This window comes from Sinocyclocheilus anshuiensis, unplaced genomic scaffold, assembly GCF_001515605.1.
Source record: "Sinocyclocheilus anshuiensis isolate Anshui unplaced genomic scaffold, SAMN03320099.WGS_v1.1 scaffold579, whole genome shotgun sequence".
Lineage (NCBI taxonomy): Eukaryota > Metazoa > Chordata > Actinopteri > Cypriniformes > Cyprinidae > Sinocyclocheilus > Sinocyclocheilus anshuiensis.
Window position 1 is genome coordinate 902,181 of NW_015551075.1, and position 9,377 is coordinate 911,557.

Consider the following 9,377-nt stretch of genomic DNA (forward strand, 5'->3'; position numbering starts at 1 on the left):
TTGGATGCCTGCGTGGTGTGTGTTTTTTTTTTTTTCTGTCTGATAGCAGACAAGAACTGCACAGCTAAGCAGAGATGGTTTTCTCAAGCATAACAAAAGCATTTTGTCAGAAACAGCAGCTGTGAAATGGAGACACGAGCAATCTAGCAGCCTGGATCTGCGTTTCGCAGAAACTAATGCCACAAGACAAACAGCCCAAAAACAAGTGCTTTTGCTTTGGTCCCTTGTTCAGCCTGATTCAGCTTTTATGATGTGATATATTCTTTACATGAAATCTAACCTGCAAACAACTGCTTTCAATAAATATTTCACTAGTTCCTAGATATAAAAAGACAGAAGATGACAAATTTAAGGTCACAGCCCTAGAATGAAGGCATCAGTTATGTGATTCTCATGGGCCAACAGCTCACAGACAAAATAAAATATTTCACCCCAAAATCAAAAGAAATAAGAAACCATGTATTTTATTTTCCTGCCGTTTAAACAGAGTTAACTCTTCCCCAAATTCTCAGTATGGATATATATATATATATATATATATATACATAATGTGAAAACATTGGTATACATCTTGGTATGATCTTTAATTATTTTATTTATTTATTATTTTACTGTAACAAATTAAAGACCAAAGTAAAGATTTTACAGCCAAACAACAAACAAACAAATAAAACATCCAGATGCATTGTGTTAATGACATTTGAATGTGAAAATGTGTAAAAGTGCTGTGATGAAAATAATGGCTAATGGTCTTAAAGACTTCATTTTCTTTATGCAGAATATAATTTCTTGTTTTACATTTATAACGTGACCACACATTGTAATTATACTCATTATAATGATGCTTTGTACGATTCGACCCCTTTTGACCTTGAAAAATAGAAGGTCCAATAATTTGTAAGGTTATTACACCATTCTCTGTTCTTTGTTTTCCGCTAAGCCAGACTTTATCCATATCAATATATCCATTTACAGTCCCACTGGAGCGTATCTCTGGGACTGGCATATTACAGTATATAAATCCTTATCACTGCTGGACAGATTCATCACATGCTAAAGCAGTGACCGTGTCAAACACAGCCCGACTCTAAGCTTCATTACATTGCTGCTGTTGGATTCTTGTTGGAAAGGTCTTGACCAAAGTACAAAGCGACTGTACAGCTCAGACATGCCATTCAATTATGAGCAAAAAGACGTTTCCAGCTGAAGCAATTGTCTTCCAGCAGCCCATTTATAAATGTCTTTTTCTAAAAGTTTTGGCAGTTTGGTAAAGAAACAAAATGGCAGATTTAAAGTAATAATTCACACTATAATTAAAATTTGCTGAACATGTACTCACTCTCAGGCCATCCAAGATGTAGATGAGTTTGTTTCTTCATCAGAACAGATTTGTAGAAATGTAGCATTGCATCACTTGCTCACCAATGGATCCTCTGCAGTGAATGGGTGCCGTCAGAATGAGTCCAAACAGCTGATAAAAACATCACAATAATCCACACCACTCCAGTCCATTAATTAATGTCTTGTGAAGTAAAAAGCTGCATGTTTGTAAGAAACAAATCCATCATTAAGATGTTTTAACTTAACACCATTGCTTTCAGCTAAAATACGAGTCGTCTATCCATACTATTGCTTTCTCCAGTGAAAAAGTCGTCTCGTCCGAATCAGGAGAAAAATATGCACAGATCAAGCACTGTTTAAAAGCCAAAACAGTTCTAAACAAATATGTGGACGGATTTTGATGTGAGAGACAACAGGAGATGAAAAATGATCTGCATATGAGTGACAGAGCAGATCACAGATTCTAATGATGTCGCAATAGGTAGGACTCATTTCCAGCTCAACGTTTTCTTTCTTTGGTTTTTAGGTTTTACCTGAAATTAGACTTGAATTGTAATGACTATTATGTGACCACATTCCTTATGTTGATATAATGCATTTTAATGAATAAATGAAATGAATTATTTAAATTATTGTATTATATTATATGTTGTTTAATGAAAATAAAATTTGTTCGACTTCCTAGTTTCAATCAACAGACTTGAAATGTAGTGACTGCTGCGTATGATGATGATATAGTGCCTTTTAATGAATAAAGGTAAAAAAAAAATCAGTAACTTTATTTCGATAGTCCACTTTAGACATTCTATTAACAGCAAGTAACTTTGCAACTACATGTCAACTAGCAGTTAGTAGAGTATTAGTAGACTGTCTGCTTAATATCTTCTAACACTTTCTTTGTCAACTTATTCTACTAACCCTAAACCTACCCTAACAGTCTACTCTGAGAGTTAGTAGACATGTAGTTGCAAATTAATGAGAATTAGTTGACATGTAGTTGACATGTAGTTACAAAGTTACTTATCGTTAGTAGAATGTCTAAAGTGGACTATCGAAATAAAGTGTAACCAAAAAATCATTAAAATGTATTCTTTCTATGCCTTCCAGATTTCAACAAATATATATTTTTTTAATTGAACAGAATAAAACCTAATCTTAAATTGCAGTGACCAGTAAGTGACCAGCAATTCGCGCTCTTTTTTTACTGTGCAACATAAACTGTAACTAACTATCGTAGAACTGTGAAAGCTGGCCACTGATGTCACTGCCATTGTATGATTGGCTGAGGTGCCTCACGTGATCCAAGTTAGCTGTTGCACTTTTTCCAACGGTAGGCTAAGTAATACAGACCCTCTCATCTCCCAATAATAAGACAATCTCTGTCTAAGCAAAGAAACTGAAGTGGTCTAATATACTGGAATTACATAGGAAACTGAGAAGTTTTTATTTGTGTGTTTAGTAAAGTCATTATGCATGATTCAAAAGCCTGCTGGATGGAACTAGATGTTCAACGTCTGTAATAAAAAATGTCATGAATCAAATTCAGAAATTGCAATCTGGATGACTAATATGAACGGAAATGGTCAATGATGCATGCATTTCAGAAATATAGGCCCAAGTTCAGTATAGACTAAGATACCACTAAAAAGGGACAGAATAAATCAAATGTGCTCGCTAGTTGGTTGTTAAGGTTAATTGTTCAGAGTAGCTACACAAATGAAAGCCACAATGAAATATAAGTGTGCTGTACATCTGTCCTGTTTAGGCTAACAAATAATTACCGGTGATGTATTTGATGCCACAACGTCGATTATGTAAATATGCGTGCGCTCAGGAGGACTTTTGTAAAGTGACAAGTATTTTCGAAGCTTTTTCTGTTGCACAAGACAAGATGTTCCAGATTTCTGGATGCCGTCATGCTGTTAAATGAATCAGCGCGGCGACTGAGAAACTGAGTGAAAAACAAACAACACAGGAAATGAGTAACTAGAAGTACTGCATCAAAAGAAGTGCAAGGAACATAAACATCACTTACAAAAAGGGTTCATCTGTAATGGTTGCTTTTGACACCACAGTCATCTGAAAAAAATGCAGCGAAATGGCACAACTTTTGAATAAATGTACTGTACGACGCTTTTCCATTCAGAAAATGAGTGCATATACAAAAATGAAGATGTTTAAGTCTTTTGTGCCCCAGGGAGTCATGGGTGATGGTTTCTCTATGATATTCTCTATGATTAATGGAAATCATGTTAATATTGATCCAGGCCCTGCTGACAACTGCAGCTATTTTATTTATATATTTTGCCTCTTTTTATCGAAACATTGCATTAATGCAGTGCTTTAGAATTATTTTTATATTACTATATATATTAAATTATTACTATATATAGGATATGTTTTGATAAGTGTTATTTTAGTATCATTGAGATATTATAATAGATTTATTATTATTATTATAGTTTTTAATTTTGAATTTGTTGTAAATTTTGAATTCGGTTTTTTTATTATTTTAATTGAGGTTTTAGTATTTCAAGTAAAATTAAAAAGACAAATGTTAGTTGGACAGTTATGTTTAAGTTTTTATACATTCATTTAGTAATTTTGTTATGTATTTTTATTATTTTTTAACTTCTGTTTACTTTTATTTTAATTTTACTTCATCAACTTATTTCAGTTAGGTGCCAAGGCAACATTTCTAATTTTCATTGATTTTATTTTATTTTAGCTTTATTTCAATTTCTGAAAACTCTTTAATTTTGAATTGGTTGTACATTTTAATTTTTTTTTTGAGGTTTTAGTATATCAAGTAAAATTAAAAAGACAAATGTTAGTTGGACAGTTATGTTTAAGTTTTTATACATTAATTTTAGTAATTTTGTTATGCATCTTTATTATTTTTTAACTTCTATTTACTTTTATTTTAATTTTATTTCTTCAGCTTATTTCAGTTAGGTGCCAAGGCAACATTTCTAATTTTCATTGATTTCATTGATTTTATTTTATTTTAGCTTTATTTCAATTTCTGAAAACTCTTTAATTTTGAATTTGTTGTAAATTTTGAATTCATTTTTTTTTTTTGAGGGTTTAGTATATCAAGTAAAATTAAAAAGACAAATGTTAGTTGGACAGTTATGTTTAAGTTTTTATACATTCATTTTAGTAATTTTGTTATGCATCTTTATTATTTTTTAACTTCTATTTACTTTTATTTTAATTTTATTTCTTCAGCTTATTTCAGTTAGGTGCCAAGGCAACATTTCTAATTTTCATTGATTTCATTCATTTTGTTTTAGCTTTATTTTATTTTAGCTTTATTTCAATTTCTGAAAACTGTTTTTAATTTCAATTCAACTGAATTGAATTGAATTTTAGTTTTAGATAACAACATTGTATTATTATCATGGATTAATTTAATGTTATAATTTTTAGTATTACATTCTTTTTCAACCTCTTTTTAGTTTTTTTGTGTTTGTCATCACAGCTCATGATAGTCACTAGTGAAGGTTTAGAACTGTGGTGTCATCAGCCAATCAGCTTTGTCATGATGTCATTTTCTTGTGACTAAAAAGTGATTAGTCACATGGCATTTATGACTCAGGTCATTGGCTCCAAATTGGCTAAAGTTCCTTGTCTGAACTGAAGGCCCACGAGAGCATGCAGGTCAGGCCGCTCATAGTTTGTTCACTGAGCGGTTGATGCACATTACACACAAAAACACCAAGCACTGGCTGAAATCACTGCATCCAGTCTGATCGCCGGCTGGGAACAAAGTCGTGTTAAGATGGTACAACACTGATACAGTGAGCACTGTGGAAGAACAAATCTGCCAAAGTTTGCAAGGTTAGTGCCATCAACTCTTTTGAAAGAGTTTTGTTTGAAGCACTTAGCAGTAAGTAAACATTTACATGTATTCTTTTAGCAGATGCTTTTATCCAAAGTGACTTACAAATGAGAAGCATTGCAAGCATTTTATCATAAGACTTAAAACACACAATGCTGAGTTTAAGCAAGATAGATCAGCACACAAGCTGGAACAGAAGTGAAATGCAAAAATGAAGAGAAAAAAACGATTTAGTCATCAAAAGCAGTGCTTTGTTTTGTCTGAGAAACAGTGCTTATTACATTTGCACAGGCATACCTTTTCTGTTTGCAGTGTTTTCATAGATATTGCTGCATGATTATAAAAACTAATTTTCTGTACTGGTCTATTATTGTTGGTAGAATCTCCTAAGCAGTGTGTAAAATCGAAACATAGTGTAGTTGGTAGCTTTACATGTCATTTAGATCATCTCTTTCTGTCTAAATGGGAATTTCTATGCCATAATTGAAGGACAGACTGCATGCTGCAAGTTAAATTCAGGCTTTTAAGACTATAGCCAAACTTTGACCCCTTGATATCTTAATTTGGTTCCTGGTGCTCACTACTGTATATCCCACATGACAAAAAATACATACAAAAAAATAAAAATCTGGCCAAAATGTATTTTAAATATATGCTGTAACCAGTCAAGCACAATGACATATATTTTTAAACTGAAAATATATTTAGTTTCAACTCTCATGTACCAAAATATACAGGAAAATACATTTCCGGTCTTACAGTAGCCTAGATTTAGGCTAGATGCAAATGTGGATGGAATAACCTAGTGTATTTTCACACATTACAGACAACAAATAAAGTGTTTCTTTAAATGTGATGTGTGAATGTATTTTCTCGGATTGAAACATATGGAGGGCAAAATATATTTTAAATGCTTTTAAAAATATATATTTATATTTTCTACCATTTTTGTATTTTTAAAATAGAAAAATATGTTTACATACATTTTTAAATATATATTTGGCCATTTAAAAAAAAAAAAATATATATATATATATATATATATTTAAAAGTACATTTGAAAAAAAAAAAATGCTGTATGGGATGGCCAGACCACCCTAAAATGATCTGTATAGCATGCATTTGTGATCATTTATGATATATGCAAAGCATCTTTCTTTCTTTAAGAACGCCTGTCATGTTTAATTATAAGTTCGTCTGATTGATTAACCATTACAAGGGCATTAAACCAAGGCATCAGTTGATTGCAACTCCGCATAAGCACCGAATTGTGGTTTATTTCTACAGCATCTGACCCAAACACCATCATCCTTCTTACTGCATGCATGCAGTCAAATAAACAGGTCATTAGTAAGAGTAATATCACTTAATGTAGTAATTAAAATAACTGAGAGATGAAGGGAGCAAGAGGAAAGAGAAAGAACATGAAATGCAGAAAACAAGAAAAACATAATGCTAAATATAATTCCATATTTCTGGTTATAAATGTATTCATGGCTGGTAAATTTCCCCAATTCACCCATATAAAGGTGACCCTTCACACCTTTACATTCCACTCAAATCCCCTCATTAAAGTCTAGCGCCTCAAGGTAACATCAGGTTTCTCAGTGCTTTAATATGAAAAACTGTGTGTGTGTGAAGGGGGTTGAGCTGGACTCCTGCTAACACACTTTGATCATCAAACAGTCGAGACAGTGTGGTGTTTCTTGCGGTTCAGTGCTGAAAAGGAAACGGTGGCTTTTTCAGGTCCATGTCTAAACTTTGGATGAAATCTTTTCTCAGGTAGAGGAGGGATAATGCATATCAATCTGTGCTGAGAGGTAAACAGTTATATGGTGATCATTGCATTCAATCTAACCCATAAATTATGGAAGCCCATTTCCGCCACGGAATTAAAAAAAAATAGATGAATAAAATAAATAAAATCTAAATTCAGACTTTTTTTTTTTTTTTTTTTCAATTTTGAGGGAGGAAAAGTCAGAATTGCAAAATATATATTATATTATTATATATTATTATATATTATTATATATTATATGCATGGAAGCTTGAACACATGGGTGCTGTAAATATATCACCTTAAAATGCATTATTGTAAACTTTTAGGTTCGTACATGTAGAAACTGCTGTAGCATTTTTTTACTTGGTATTCCTTTACTTTTTTTTTTTTTTTTTACCAAAAAAGAAAAAATCAAGGTCGTCCTCTTGTATAGTGCATTTTGGCATTTTTAACCAAAAATTGAGCTGGACTCCTGCTAACACACTTTGATCATCAAACAGTCGAGACAGTGTGGTGTTTCTTGCGGTTCAGTGCTGAAAAGGAAACGGTGGCTTTTTCAGGTCCATGTCTAAACTTTGGATGAAATCTTTTCTCAGGTAGAGGAGGGATAATGCATATCAATCTGTGCTGAGAGGTAAACAGTTATATGGTGATCATTGCATTCAATCTAACCCATAAATTATGGAAGCCCATTTCCGCCACGGAATTAAAAAAAAATAGATGAATAAAATAAATAAAATCTAAATTCAGACTTTTTTTTTTTTTTTTTTACAATTTTGAGGGAGGAAAAGTCAGAATTGCAAAATATAAATGCAGAATTCTAAGGTTTTTCTTGCAATTTTGAATTTATATTTCACAATTCTGACTTCAGACTTTTATTCTGAATTGCAAGATATATTGTCAGAATTGCAAGATATAAAGAGATATCTTGCAATTCAGAAAAAAAAGTGTGAATTGTGAGATATAAAGTCAGAATTGCAAGAAAAAGTCTGAATCATGAGACAAAAACTCGCAATTGCCTTTTTTATTATTATTATTATTATTTAATTCCGTTGCAGAAACAAGCTTCCATATAAAATTCTCTTGTCTTGATAAGACACACTATGCACTTTTTATTGTTTGCATATGCTTTGGATAAAAGCGTCTGCTAAATGCATATATTATATTATATTATATTATATTATATTATATTATATTATATTATATTATATTATATTATATTATATTATTATATATTATTATATATTATATGCATGGAAGCTTGAACACATGGGTGCTGTAAATATATCACCTTAAAATGCATTATTGTAAACTTTTAGGTTCGTACATGTAGAAACTGCTGTAGCATTTTTTTACTTGGTATTCCTTTACTTTTTTTTTTTTTTTTACCAAAAAAGAAAAAATCAAGGTCGTCCTCTTGTATAGTGCATTTTGGCATTTTTAACCCAAAACTATGCATGGATGTGCCTTTGAAACCCTTTAAACAGTCTTTTACACATACTTTGATATGGCATGTGCTAAATTTCATCTTGCATGAATAGTGTGCAATTTGGGACCGAGCCAATATTTGCACTAGTCGTGAGGAAAACTTAATGATCTTGTCAGTGAATGTTTCAGTTGTGTTGCTCAATCCATTCACTGAATGATAAAACACTGAAAAATGTGGCATGTGGCCCAAAGGACTTTATTCTTTTATTGCTTTGCTGCTTAAGTAAATGAATTTGAAAAACGTTTGTTGTGCATTTCCACCAATTAAAATGTGCTCGAAACGGAAGGATCTTTATGAGGTGTGACAGTGAAGAAAATAAAAGCGTTTTAAATTAATCCAACATAATGAGTTGTAGATGCTGTATGCAGCACCATTGCATCACATCGCTTCAGTGTTTAGTGTCTCATTTGATTTTGTGTTGTTTGTGGTTATACCTCGTTATTCTTTCACGAGCTATAATCTAATGCGACCCTGTGGGCGAAAGATAGCAGAGATATTAAAATCAAGTAACAAACCAATATCTCTCTCTGGAAATTGTGCCGACACACACACAGAAACACACACAGAGAGAAACACTCTCAGGTTCCTCTAGCAATTGTTGCCCAATAAGCCTCACATTAGCAGCTCAGCCTTCAGTAGTGTTTCATGCACCTATGGATTCTTATTCCCTCATCTCATCTTTAATGCTCCTGGTCCACCATCATCCTAGAAAACTTTAGTTTTAATAACAGTAACAGTAAAGCTGTTATTTTTTTTAATTGTAATTGTACTGTTCTAATCTCGCCTCTTTCCCCTCATATATGATCTGCTGTATTGTATTTGTTAATCATCCATCCATCCGTCCGTCCATAGACTTGTCCATCCATCCGTCCGTCCATAGACTTGTCCGTCCATCCGTCCGTCCATAGACTTGTCCATCCATC

At 32.4% G+C, this 9,377-nt stretch overlaps 1 protein-coding gene across 1 annotated transcript in view; it reads left to right on the plus strand.

Moving 5' to 3' along the window:
- Positions 1–4,883: 4,883 nt before the first annotated feature.
- LOC107662260 (AN1-type zinc finger protein 6-like) overlaps positions 4,884–9,377 on the plus strand; it is an 82,453-nt gene continuing 77,959 nt past the window's right edge. The window contains exon 1 of the mRNA XM_016452214.1: positions 4,884–5,184. The gene's annotated coding sequence lies outside the window, so the exon portion shown is untranslated. The remainder of the gene's footprint in view (positions 5,185–9,377) is intronic.